Below are 14,586 nucleotides of genomic sequence, written 5' to 3'. Positions count from 1 at the left end.
ATTCTATTCTTGAAGTTAAGTTGAATACATCTTCAAACTATTCTTATTCTATGAAGAAAGGGACCACATTTCAAAACTAAATTCAACATAAGAGAAAATAATACATGTTAAACTTAATAATTCTTGACATAAACGAGAATACAACAGTTTGAAACATATGAAATTTCTCAGACTTCATTCTTCGACAATCTTTTCATTTGTAGAAATTACTTCTACGCAATTTCCAAAAATGATCATTAGTAATAATTACGTTTTCATTGCTCAATAACAATTTGTGTTACACTACATCACTGTTGTGCAGAACTAAACATGAACAAAATCATATCATATACACAGGGTGTCCATAAAGTCTCACCCCACCCTGGGTATTGTGAGAAAGGCTGTAAATAGGAAGAAATGCCGAAACACGTATTCCATGATGTTCAGAGGGAACGTTTAGATGCCAACCATTCCCCTACAAGGGGGTAGGCTGGGGTCGACTCAATTTTTTCAAATAGCAAGGGGGGGTCGAAGAATATGTCCTTTGAAAGATCTTATCATAACAACAATAATACAGCAAATCCGGGGTCTCTACGTAGCTACAATTGACAATGGCGTGAAATCAAATGCGGAACTTCACCAGTATTGGACAGGACTCCAACTCCTACAGTAGTAATCCTAGAGAACAGTGGGAGATGGAAAAATGTTCCTACACTGTAACATGATTCGGAGATATCCTAGCAGTGTCTACAAATACGTACCCCCCCCCCCCCAAGAGATGACAAGCGGCCGTACACAAAACCGCATATCATCGCGCCCCCTGAGATTGCTACCAGGAGGACACGGACCGACATGCACAATCGCAACTCAAGGCAAATGGTGAAGGAGGCACGTAGATACATGTACAGTCACGGACACTGCCGGATTGTAATGAATACATTGAATGGTTGGCCTCACAAAGTCCCCCTGAACATCATGGGAATACGTGTTTCGCCAATTCTTCCTATTTACAGCCGATCTCACAATACCCAGGATGGGGTGAGACTTTATGGACACTCTGTATATTTATATATACAAGTATATAATAACGAACCCGTGGCAATTTATAGTAAATTTTTATTCTAGCAGATGAGATAGACGAAAAAGTTATACTTTGCGAGTAATAAGTGGAATACGTAGACATTCTCCTAAAAGTAAGTGTTCTTGGCTTTAACTTTACAGTGAAATTATTATACGTTCTCTCTCTACGGACGAAGAAACAGATGGAAGAATCATTAACTTTTTCTGCTTTTCGCGACAATGAGGATGAAGTAACTATTAAATGAAACTGATCAAGGGACAGTCACGAAAGCATACCCATGCCCAGACAAGGACTCGAACATTTAACCTTCAGAAGCAATATGGTGAATCTGCTCTGCCATAAACACAACAGGTTCAGGTCCAGGTTACTTACCCAGCGATTCGAACACACAACCTGTGGTTTCACAACTGGTTCCTCTAGAACCGAAAATATACCCAGTATTTCCAGGATTGTAGTTGCCTGCAAGAATAGTATAGAAACTGGAAAAAAGTACAAATAGACATTGAGAAATGCAGCAAAGCTCATTGCTTTCCACATCAGGTTGACCGGAATGAAATACGTCGAAACGAACAAAAAAAAGGGTAAGTCAACCTACTTCCTCTGCGCTTCCAATAAATGTTAGTAGGTTTAGTCGAACACGTACTCGTTGAGAAATGGCAAGGTCACTCACTCACTGCTCCTGTCCGAAATTACCAGGTTTTGCACAATATTCGGCGCCCCATTTAATCAGATACCATTACAGTAGTAAGCAAGACCCAAAGGAAGTATACAGGAATATAAACCGATCACGTATGCGTGAAAAGCATTTAAGATTTTAAAAGGAAACATTCTTTTAGCAAGCCGGAAAGTCTTAAGCAACACACTATTGCGCCAATCAACAATTAAAGACCTACTGTGAAAAATGCAAACAAATGAAATTAGATTGCACACATTTTTGTTTTTTTTGTTTTTGTTTCAAGTCTATTCTATACTCATATAGAATCAGAAATGTGCGTACAGTTTAAAATAGGATCAGAACTACTATGCAATGTATACTCTAAAATCTAAACCGATCATCTTTTAAAATTATCTGGAATGACATTTTCTTCAGTCACATGAGCCAAGTTTGATCTGTCATTGTAAGTTATGGGTTCGAGTCTCGATCTGGACAGCGGTGTTCTTTGTGATTGTCCTTTTATCGATTAATATTTTCATTAAACCTCATGGTCACCATAATCTAATGAGAAAATATTTATTTTTCAGAAATAAATTATCTTTAAACTAAAACTAACAACGGCACTGCAATAAATTTACGAACTGAATCATTGAAAAAGACATCAAATACAGTTTTTAATTACTATCAGAAATAGTTTTTATCTTAAGACGGATCTGAGAGAGAGTGATAAAAATACCGCACCTAGAGGATTAGAAACTTTCTTACTCCTGACCCGGTGTTCTCAGAGTAAGTCTTCCATAGTTATTTATTTCTCTCTCTCTCTCTCTCTCTCTCTATCTCAACTTTCACTTACTATTCCTATATATCTAGCACCTTTCCTATATCGCACATGCAAACTGATTAACTGAGTCAAGATTTCCAAAGCTATGAATTGCAAACATTCATAAGTTCAACTCACAGTGATAAGTGATCAGTAGAAACAGTTAAGAATGGCCCTTGAAATTAAAACCATTGACGTGTGATAAATATGCTCAGCACGCACAAAAGAAACACTAGGCTTCATTAATTAGGTTTTTATAATTTTACGACAAAGCTTAAATCATTGAAAATTAATGAAGAAATCATTCATTATGCACTGAAATTCTTGAAACAGATAAAACGTTACTTCGTCATAAATACATATAGGGGATGGACAAAAATATGGAAACACCTGCAGAAATGCACATTACCTTTATTAATATCGAGTAGGACCACTTTTGGCACGCAGAACGGCCTGCAGTCGACGTGGAATGGACAAATACAGGTCGCGTATGGTTGTCAAAGGGATGTTGTACCATTCTTCCTCCAAAACAGCTGCAAGTTGTTGTAGAGACGATGGTGGTGGGTAGCGGGCTCGTACCTTGGTCTCCAAAATCGACCACAGGGGCTCAATAATATTGAGGTCTGGCGATTGTAGAGGCCATGGCAGATGTGACACTTCAACTTCGTGCTCATCAAACCAGTCGATGTGAGCTGTATGAACAGGGGCTCTGTCATCTTGAAACACGGCATCACCATTTGGGAACAAAGTTTGCACCATGGGATGCAGCTGGTCACTCAAAATGGTTACTTAGTCCCTGGCAGTGACATGTCCATGCAGGGTGATGATGGGTCCGGCAGAATAGCAGGAGATGGCTACCCAAATCTTCACTGAACCACCGCCATGCTTCACTCTCGGTAACAGACAGTCTGTATCGTACGCTTGTGCTGGCGTTCTCCACACGTACACTCGGCCAGCAGTTGGACACAATGTAAAGGATGACATGGCCGTAGGCAGGAAAAAATTTCGGGGGGGGTTCATTCATAATTGTTCCCATGGGTGTCGCCAGAAATTTGAATAATAGAAATAATAACAATAATTGTACAATAATAATTAAAATTTCATAATAATAAAACAATTTTATTCCATAATAATAATAATACTAATAATTATTATTATTATATTATTGTTATATCCTTGAGGGGGCTTACTCAATCCAGCACAAGTTTATTATTATTATTTTTTTTATGTTTCATACAGTGTGTACTGAAATGCACAATTATTATACTTCGTCATTAAACTTTAGATACCTTCAAGAGAAAAGCTTTATTCAAGTTTATTATTATTTTTTTTTTTTATGTTTCATACAGTGTGTACTGAAATGCACAATTATTATACTTCGTCATTAAACTTTAGATACCTTCAAGAGAAAAGCTTTAAAAGTTAGATGGAAATTTTAGTCATAGAGCTTTTGTTTGACTTTAAAATTAAATTTTTGGAATTTTGAAAAGTGTGGAACCAGTTATTATTTTTAAAAACTTAGCCTGGTGCATGGATTGTAACCTCAATCGCGAACGTAATGCGCTACAAAACTGGATATCCTAGGTCTGAACTCCTATCAAGGGGGATTTTCGACTTTATAGGACAGGGAATTTAAAAGCTGGAAAGGGAATTTTGGGACAATCATAAGGGAATCTTCAGTCTATATTCCTTGTGATGCGGGAGCAACACTGGAAAGATGACAACAGAAGTGATAATGGAGGGGTCGCGGGAGGGCTACGATTCTGAGAATAAATCCTGTTTCACTCAAGTTTCTGAATTCCAAATGTATGAAAATTCTACCTCGATCGTTTCAACATTGTCTGCATGTATTTTTGTGATGCTTCGAAAAAAAAATTGAAAATTTGTTACAGATTTTGGTTTCTGAACTTCCATTAATCCAACATGTCAGAAGTTTCGGGGGGGGTTTGAACCCTAGAAACCCCCCCTCTAAATACGGCCATGAAGGATGACTCATCCGACCAGATTACAGTCTTCCACTGCTCCATTGTCCAGTTTTTATGGTCGTTGCACCACTGTCTCAGTCTAGCAGCATGGTCAACAGTCACGAGTTGTTTGAGAATTGCTAATCTGCCATGAATACCCTGCTTGTGGAGTTCTCTTCCGACTGTTTTGACGCTAACAGGGTTTGTAAGCACTGTATTCAGCTCAGCAGTGACTTTTGGAGCCGTGGTGATCTTCTGCTTGGTCACAATCCTACCCAATGTGCGTCTGTCTCTGTCACGCAATACACACTTGCGTCCACGGTGGTGCTTCGCTGATGCGGTTTTTCCGGAAGTCTCGTAGGCAGTCATGATCTTCGAGACTGTGCCTCTTGATACACCAAACATTTCCGCTACTTTCGTCACGGAAGCTCCCACCATACGCGCACCCACAATTGGCCCTCTTTGAAACTCTGTCAGCTCAGACATGATTCACGATAACTTGCACGGACCGGTCGCTGAACTGTAACTGGTCCATCTGTCAGGTTGGCCAGGGTGTATACCTCGCAGGAAGTGCCAGTGACCACAGCGCCACCTACCATTCAGACGCAAATCGTGTTTGAAATGGCTACCTGTTTTATACCAGGTGTTTCCATATTTTTGTCCAACCCCTGTATCGCCAAAATAACAATTCTAAACATCAAAATCTATAAATTATTCCTTGGCTCTTAAGTAATTCTTCAATCAATAAACACAAAATTTAGGGTAGAAATCTAGACGCCGAATTGTGTACAAGCAAAATTAAAGACAAACAATCTGCACCTTTACAGAAGGTTAACCCATATTACATTGCAAATGCGTAAATATTTAATTTGATATGAAGAAAACACTGATGGAAAATAAAACTAAGTTGATAAAAACCAAAGACTTTTTATGTCTACTGTACACGAATGCTGGTGTACAATACGCATGTCGCGCAGTTAATGCTCGATATCTGAATGATATAGCAAAAGGTGTTGAATTAAAGAATGATGTTGCTGTCATCTGGATTCCAAACGTGTATAGTGTAAATTACACGTTTGAACAGCGTGCCTTCATCAAGTACCTCTTCCTGAAGGGGCTCTCGCCGAAGAAGATCCACAACCACCTGACCATGACATTGGGGGACAAGGCTTCATCATATACCACTGTGAAGAAATGTGCAGGGGATTTCAAACGTGGGCAATTTGGGCTGGAGGATGACCAAAGGTCAGGCCGACCAATTTCTGTGACAACACCCGAGATGATTGACACCATCCACAGGATGATTCTTGACGATCGCCGAATCCCACTCCGAGGGAGAGAGAAGGAACTGCACATCAGCCATGAACGGTTGTGGAAGGTTATTCATGAGAAGTTGGGCATGAGGAAAGTTGCGGCAAAATGGATTCCCAAAATATTGAATGGAGATCAGAAGCAGTTCCGGATCTACAGCCCGCAAAAACCCGCAGTGCGGGGGGACCCGGAGACAAGTAAGCCTTTTGGGGGCCCTCAGCCATTGACATAGCAGAGGGTTCGTATATGCGTATGTAAAAAATAAACGTAGTTACTCAGGTCTAGAGAAACGAATACGTTATATACAAGGTAAAGTCAAAGTTCCCTGTGCATGGCACCTTGCCATGGAGGCACATTTAGGGTAGGGCCCCACATACTTTCTATGTCGACCATCTTGGAGGTGATGTGATCAGCACCACCACGCCGCGGCCTTCTTTATCCCCCGCTCCGGATACCATTTGATTTGAGGCTGGGTGGGCCCTAGAGCCGCTTTATGCGAGGAAAAGCCGGAAAAATTCCGAACATTGATCACCCACCTCGGATTTCCCGCGTGGCAGTCAGACTAGAATCAAGTCAGGCTAGAATTTTGCGAGAAATGCAGGAAAAAGTCTGCATGATTGTAACAAATGTAACATTTTCCAGGTGTGAAAAAACAGTGTCATATATACATCATATCATACATTTTCTTGTGTGTGTAGAGGTAGGTAGGTAGGTAGGTAGAGGGGGGCCTTTGGTAATATTTTCCGGGGGGGCCAAGATTTGTAGATCCGGCACTGATCAGAAGCGTGGATGGGTGGAGAAGTGCAAAGAAGTTTTGGCCCGATTACAAGTAGATAGCTCTAGTTTTGTGCAACGACTGGTAACGGTGGACGAAACGTGGTTCTATTGCTACGATCTCATCACAAAACAGCAATCAGCAGAATGGCGCCACAGTGGTTCTCCACGTCCAAAGAAGGCCAAGGTACAGCGGTCCACCAAAAGTTCTTAGCACGATCTTCTGGGATTTTGAGGGCGCCCTGCTGGACGATTTACTCCAATGAGAAGCAACTACCAATGTAACGTATTATATATCTAGGCCGCACTCAAAGAAAAGCGACCCGAAAAGCTGGCGAAAGGGGTCATCTTTCTGCACGACAATGTGCCCGTCCATAACACACGTCAAGCAATGGGCAAAATAGAGCAGCTGCGGTCCCAAATACAGGAGCATCCCCCATATTTGCCAGACCTGGCACCACCGGACTATTATCTCTTTCCCAAAATTAAAAATGGTTCTGAAGGGTTTCCCCTTTTTAAGGCACAGATGCCAACATTAATCGCACAGGAGCGTGGACACTTCTATTTGCAAGTCTGCAAGCATTGTAGTAGCGATGTGTAAGGTGCATTGAAAAATATGTTTAATAAAACTGTTGGGCAAATTCATGCCTTGTAGTGGAGGCCGCGAATTTATCAATAATCACGACGATGAGGATGAGTGATGAATATGATGAAAGGAGGCTCACAAAGACAGACCATTCTCAGGCCGGGATTCGAACCCGGGAACTTTGAAGGTCGATTACTTTATGCGTTCGGCAAATCAGCCGGATGATTGATTGATTTGTTGTTTTAAGTCCACTTTATGCACAGAAAGGCTAATCGGGACTGGACCTACAGTTTAAAGTGGGATCCGAACCACTTGTGCCTCCACAGGGTATCGAACCCGAAATCAGCCGGTTGGCATTGTAATTTAGGAACTACTCAAAGATGTTAAGTATGTGGCACAGTCACATTCCTTAATCAAACACGACATTATGCCATCCATAGTGGACTTCTGAAGGTTGTAGCCAGTGTCGTGCACAGGATATTCGAAAGGAGGTCATTACATATATTTTTTTAGTAGTCAGCCCTCATTTTGGCATCTTTGCTGCCTTTGTCGTTCTTCTATAAAGAAACACTGGGTCAAAGAGAGGGGTTATGACCCCACCAAGCACCCCTTGAGCACGTCACTGGTAGTGGCGAAGGAAGAATGAACGCAATTATCCTTACTTTTACAAGGGACATGGACTTGAATTTGAATTTAAAATTTTGGGTGCGTCAGCACGTAGGCTATTTTGAACCCGTCACTTTATACGGGCTCCAGCCCCTTACCAGAACTAAAATAGCATACCTGTAATGTCGTGTCGTAACTAAAATATTAACATATTTTGACCGGTTATAAGCTGAGGCTGTTAAGAGACACTCAGCACACATTAGGACAAAACACAGGACAACACACAGAATTATAATGCCTATAGGGCCAGTCGCCAGAGCCTCGTTCGTCTGTAAAATTCAATCCTGGGTGTATGTACTACGTGGAAGTGAGGTATACTTCAGAATTCGAGACTACTGAAGATCGATTCTTTACACTTTTACAAATTATTTACATATTTCGCGTCAGTCTCTCGCATACAGCACCTCGCCAACTATTCCTCAACAATTCTATAATGCTCATCTATCCTACTCAAGAACTATTCACATCGCTACATTTCTGGCGGATTTAAAGAGTAATTACAATTATAGTGATCATGTTCGTCCGATTTACGTAGTTTCAAGGTGCGCGGCTGATTCCAAGAGAATGACAATACATTAGAAAGCTGTTCTTTGCTTCATGGTTAAGTGCGGACGTGGTCATGACCACATACACTTGATGAATAAAAATTGCCTCTCTTTCTCCTGCTTCCAAGTCTCTCTAGAGTGACGTATTTCCTCTTCCTATAACAACGCAGACCATGACGTGTATGACATAACATTATAAAAATCCCATTGTTTGGTATATTCACGCTTTCCTTCGCTACTTGAAACGGACTTGAAACTTTCGGAGAATGGTGCTAACAGCGAGAGCATCAAAATACAACATTCTAAGAGCAACGCTGACGATGTTCTTGATTTTATCGATGGGTGACAAAATGTAATGGTAGTGTTTTTTTTTTTAATTCATGAAAATTATTTGAAACTGGAGCACTGATTAGACAAATTTCTAATTTTTGAGAGGACCTCCCCAAAGGCGCAGTGGTAGCGTCGTCGCCTTGTAATCAAGGGGTCCCGGGTTCGATACCCGACACATAGTGGTTCGTATCCCATTTTAAACTGTAGGTCCAGTCCCGATTAGCATAAAGTGTGCTTGAAACATGAAATCAACCAATCAATCAATTCTCATGTTTGAGGGGGTTTACATGATTTTGTGAACTGGCCTCAACTTTCGGTGAACACACACACTCGTTCATCTCACATTTGATCTCAGTTCTAAAATCTATCACATGATGAATACACATTAAAGTTATGCATTTAGATACTCCTAGCGAGTTTCGGAGGGTTCTCAACTAGATTTGATTTCATTTTTGTTATTTACCGTCGTTTTCTGCCACTTTTGGCTAATCGCGAAGATGAGGATCAATGTTGATGAGCCGAAATGGATGAAAGGACAATCACAAACATAACATAATGCAGTCCAGAGTGTACTACTTGAAGGAGTAGTGGTTCCTTCCGAAAGACTCACCCCTTACATCATAACGGTAAGTATGGTTGGCAAAGTTTGTTTTGGCTCAGACAACCCAATTGGGACTGGGCCTACAGTTTAAAGTGGGATGCGGAAAATTGTGCAATGTGCCTCCACCACGCATCGAATCCAGGACACCTTGATAACAAGACAACACTACACCACAGGGAGGGCTAAATAATGTTGTCGTAGAAGCGAAAAATCACACTTTCAAACAGCAGCATTACAGATAGCTTAAATTACAATGCAAACATACTGGACTGTACTTCCTCTACGGGCTATACTTCCTGCAGAGCAATGGTGCGAAGGATAATTTTCAACGACTTTTTAGGGGTGTAAGGGGTGCTCCTTCCACGTAGTGCACCCAATAGTCAACCTCACTTCCACGTAGTACACCCTGGACTGCAGACTAACGAGGCTCTGGCGACTGGCCCCATGGCCAGTATAATTTTGTTTGTGTTGTCCTGTGTTTTGTCCTTATTTGTGCTGAGTGCGCCTATACAGCCTCAGCTTTTAACGCAAGTCAGAAGATTTTAATATTTTATGATTTTAGTTATGCAATTTTAGGGTTGTTATGTGTAACGATAAGGGGTTGGACCCCGTATAATGTGACAGGTGCAAAATAGCCTTAGTGCTGACGCACCCAAAGGTTTAAAATTCAAATTCAAATTCAACGACGCAGTTTTGCAGTTTTATCTATTTCATACAACCACGAGAGTAGGTAACCATTTCCTTTTAAGCAAACACCCATGGGTCGTCTATAACCAGCTACAGTTACATAATTTGTAATGTGGGCATTTACTGTGGTCGTTTTGTACTATTCTTCTTCTTGTTGTCATGGTTTCCATCTACATTCAAGCAGAGAAGATGGGCGGACTGTTTGTCCCTTCTGTTTGCAAAACACCAAGATATGATATAACATTGCCGCCTGCAAGTATACCACGGCATTTGCCTCACAATTACCTAGTGATGAGTCGGACAATTCCAGTCAACGTGAGCGACTTGAACTCTTCATGTTACGACTCAGGATCTCGTGAAAGAAACAATCACATGCAAATATTACGACAATCAAAAACGCACTCGGCTTCAATATTTGCTAGTCATTTCTCGCCCCTTTAACAAAAGGATCTCGAAGCATAAATATGACAGACATAATGCCGAAGGAACATTTCTAACTGCATACATAGGCTACCTGGAGAAAACAGGAAGACTGTGTTATAGCTAGCATTACATAACCTGATGTAATCTTTGTAGCACAGGTTAAGATATAACATGAATCAGCTGAAGTTTAGTAGGAGAAGAAAATGTTGAATTAAAAAGAATATATATCTAGGTCAGCTCTTGCTGTAATAATTCTACTTCCTTGTTATAATGTTCAATATAAATATATTATTTTTCATTATTTGTGCTGATGGTCAACTAGAAACTCAACTTTCATTACGTAGGGCTTGGAAACAGTTTCTTTTCTACATGAGGATGAATGGAAAAATGTGAAATTGATTAACACACACAATGCAATGCAAAGACCCCTGTCATAACGAGGACCTTTCCATGCAGGCGGCAATTTCTTATTCTCAAGGTGGTTACGACCCGGTTCGAGTCAACGGTCTGGAAATGGGTGTCCTTAGTTAGAGTTCCTTCATCAATTTCATCATTTCATCACTCATTCTCGTCTTCGCTAAAAGTGAAAAGTGGCAGAAAAGCGAAGTGAAATATACCAAATCAAACAATCTTCATGAGGTACGTACTACGTCCCGCACACACATTACTACATGTATCTGATCTTGATTCTGTAATGAAATTAAAATGGATGCGCACGCACTTTGGTATATTTCACCCGTCACTCAATTCGAAGGTACCTTTACAAAAGGTATGTGAGAAATTGCGAACTAAAAGTAAAACCTGCATGTAATGATTATAATTTTCCGTGCCTGTAATGGAAAGATGAGGCTCTAAACAGAGCCTCGTTAACCTACAACACTGCAGTTTACAAGCAAGATGTGAGTACCATCTAAAACAAAAAGCTTCCGTCACACCCCGATTATCTGATGATTTTCTCAACATACGTAGGTACCCACACAACATATAACAATTGTCAATGCATCGACAAAGGCATCTATAAAAGAGCATGGGCCAGCTCCCGTGGCGGAGTGGTTATCACATCGCGCCTTGACGCCAGGGGTCCCGGCCTCGAATCTTGGCCTGGGCATGAATGTTTGTGTGTGTCCATTCATCAATTTCATCATATCATATCGTCGCAAATTAGCCAAAAGTGGCACAAAAAGCGAAGTAAAATAAAGCAAATTAAATAAAATAAAATTAGAAAAGAGCATGGATAAAACAACTAGATAGACAATTATACAGGGTGATTTTTTTAAAACTCATGGTTTTCTTTGTTGTGTAAAATTTGTAAATGAAGTATTATTTCCATGTGGTTTGTGGCAAATGAATAAGGAAGGATGGGAGATTTATTGGAGTATGTTTACCGGTTTATATGCATCCCGGGTAATATCGCCCACGCCTCAACAAAAACAGCAAATATTCACCAGTGTACCTATCGCGTCTATACGGTCTGGGGGTTTGGATGCAGTGCGGAGGTTTAAGTTTCCTCCTGTAGATAGCACTGTTGTCATTGTCAACAATAACCAGGAAACTGAGCTGTTATATTGTTCTGCTGGAAAGTTGTGTGCTATTGCGTAATTGTTGTGCTGAAAAGTTGCGTTATTGTGATCAGGACACACAGTAAGAATGGTGCACTCCTTGCAGGAACGTGTGTTTATCGTGAAAAGTTTTTGGAAAACTGATTGATTCTGTTGTTGCTACGCAAAGGGCATTTAGGAACAAATTTGCCTCACATTCTGCCCCAGACAGGAACACAATATTGTCGCTAGTGAAGAAATGGGAAGAAACAGGATCGCTTCTGAGTGAGACAGGGAAGCATCGGACCCCGCGGGCAGGTGTTGTGGAAGAAGTCAGTGCTCGACTCTTGAGGTCGCCCAAGAAATCTCTCCATCGTTTGTCGCAAGAAACCGGCTATAGCTATTCAACATGTCAAAAGGCAGCGAAAACTGCGAAACTAAGGGAGTACAAAATTACAGCTGTTCAAGAATTAAAGGATCCAGATAAAATTAAACGTGTAGTTTACTGTAATTGGTTTATAATGTTTATTGTGCGTAATCCTAATATTCTGAAAATAACGTGGTTTACTGATGAAGCCTGGTTTCATCTCTCTGGGTATGTTAATTCTCAGAATACACGGATATGGGCAGCTGAAAATCCACATAGTGTAATCAAAATTCCGTTGCACTCACAGAAAGTTGGGTTATGGTGCGCTGTCTCAGCATCACATATAGTGGGTCCAATCTTCTTCAATGAAACAGTGAACACAGAGCGGTACAGGGCAATATTCATGGAATTTGTTGAAAGTTTGGACGACATTGAACTCGCACAGTGTTATTTTCAACAGGATGGTGCTACATGCCATGCATCGCATGACAGTATGGCACTGATTAAACGTTTCTTTGCGAATAGGGTTATTTCAAAGGGATTGTGGCCTCCAAGGTCTCCAGACTTAACTTCACTTGACTTCTTTCTGTGGGGTTTCCTAAAGGAACGTGTGTACAGAAACAACTCTACATCCCTGGAAATGTTCAAGCAGAACATTATCACTGAAATTACGAACATTAGCGCAGAAACACTATGTCAGACAGCCCTTAACATGGAACGGCGTGTTCGACTTTGTTTACAGGAAGGAGGTCGACACTTTGAGCACCTTCTTTAAAGCTGAGATGTTATGTCATGTCTGTACCATAATGTTTATGTTTTTTTTTTTATGTTTGAGTGAATACAAAAAAAAGAACTCATTTTCATTAATTCAGTTTAGCAAAAATCCAATACTTCAATGTTATTGTAGGGTACACTGGTGAATATTTGCTGTTTTTGTTGAGGCGTGGGCGATATTACCCTAGATGCATATAAACCGGTAAACATACTACAATAAATATCCCATCCTTCCTTATTCATTTGCCACTAACCACATGGAAATAATACTTCATTTACAAATTTTACACAACAAAGAAAACCATGAGTTTTAAAAAAATCACCCTGTACTTTACACAGCTTCGACGCGGTCCGATTACGTACTTCGGATGCAAGTTGTACATTGTTGCCTCGTGATAATTATTGCAGCCGAAGCTTTCTTCTACAATGAGTGAAGTACCTGAAGAAGAATAGAGCTTTTCATTCAGGTTGCATTCTATTGTCTCCTCTATAGCAACACAATAGGATTCAACAGTGCGCCATTCACTTTGCATGCTGTTTTATTTGTGTGTATGAGCATGCAGTTGCCCCTCAATTCCTCGTGCATTCACACTTTTTCTTGACCGTTTACGGAAGAGAACAATCGCTATCGCTCTCTTCTCTACCTCACTTGGAGGCACAAAGTGGTTTGATTTTATTTTTGTTATTTAACGTCGGTTTTCTGCCACTTTTGGCTAATCACGACAATGAGAATGAGTGATAATTTAAATATATTGATGGACACTCGCAAAGAACACCCACGCTCAAATTCAAACTTTGTACTTATCTTGCACGAAAAACTATATTTTGTGATTACACAGTATCTAATTTATTATTCTGATGTAATTCTTGAATATTCCAAAGCAAATTTATTTGTAAATTGATGCATATAATTGGAAATAATATTTACACACCAATATCGGTCAGTATTTTGAATAAATTTTAATTGTTGCAATTTTCAAGTATCAGTATCGGTGGGAATTGGCAAGAGTATCGATATCGGTATCGGCTCAGCCCTAATTATAACCAGTGCTTTTTTCCTGCAGTCTAGAACGGTACTCCATACTGGCACCTTTAAGGTGAGGACTAATATATATTTTTTTTATTTTAACAAGTGAAATGCTTATGATGCCAGAGGACCCGGGTTCAAATTCCGGCCTGAGCATGGGTATTCTTTGTGTGTCCCTTCATCAATTTCATCATATCATCACTCATTCTCATATTCGCGATTAGTCAAATGTGGCACAAAACATAAGTAAAACAAATCAAACAAGACAAATGCATTTGTGTGTGTGTGTGTGTGTCTGTGTCTATACTTGGATGCATCATCGTTTATGAAGAAACACAATTTTGAGTAGTTGTTATGACGAACAACCAACTTGAATAGTGCCGTAACCATTTTCCCCAGAAAAATAGCAAGAACTATAACTTTTTTAAAGTGAGACTTTTAATTTTATTAATCAGGTT

The 14,586-nt window shown here is 40.2% G+C and overlaps 1 protein-coding gene across 1 annotated transcript in view; it reads right to left on the bottom strand.

Annotated features, from left to right (window-relative positions):
• Positions 1-14,586, bottom strand: part of Hmgcr (HMG coenzyme A reductase) — a 231,876-nt gene that overhangs the window by 145,920 nt on the left and 71,370 nt on the right. The window lies entirely within an intron of this gene.

This window comes from Lepisma saccharinum, chromosome 11 (genome assembly GCF_977018435.1).
Source record: "Lepisma saccharinum chromosome 11, izLepSacc3.1, whole genome shotgun sequence".
NCBI lineage: Eukaryota > Metazoa > Arthropoda > Insecta > Zygentoma > Lepismatidae > Lepisma > Lepisma saccharinum.
The sequence above is the reverse complement of the archived record's forward strand: the minus strand, read 5'-3'. Positions and strand labels throughout refer to the sequence as shown.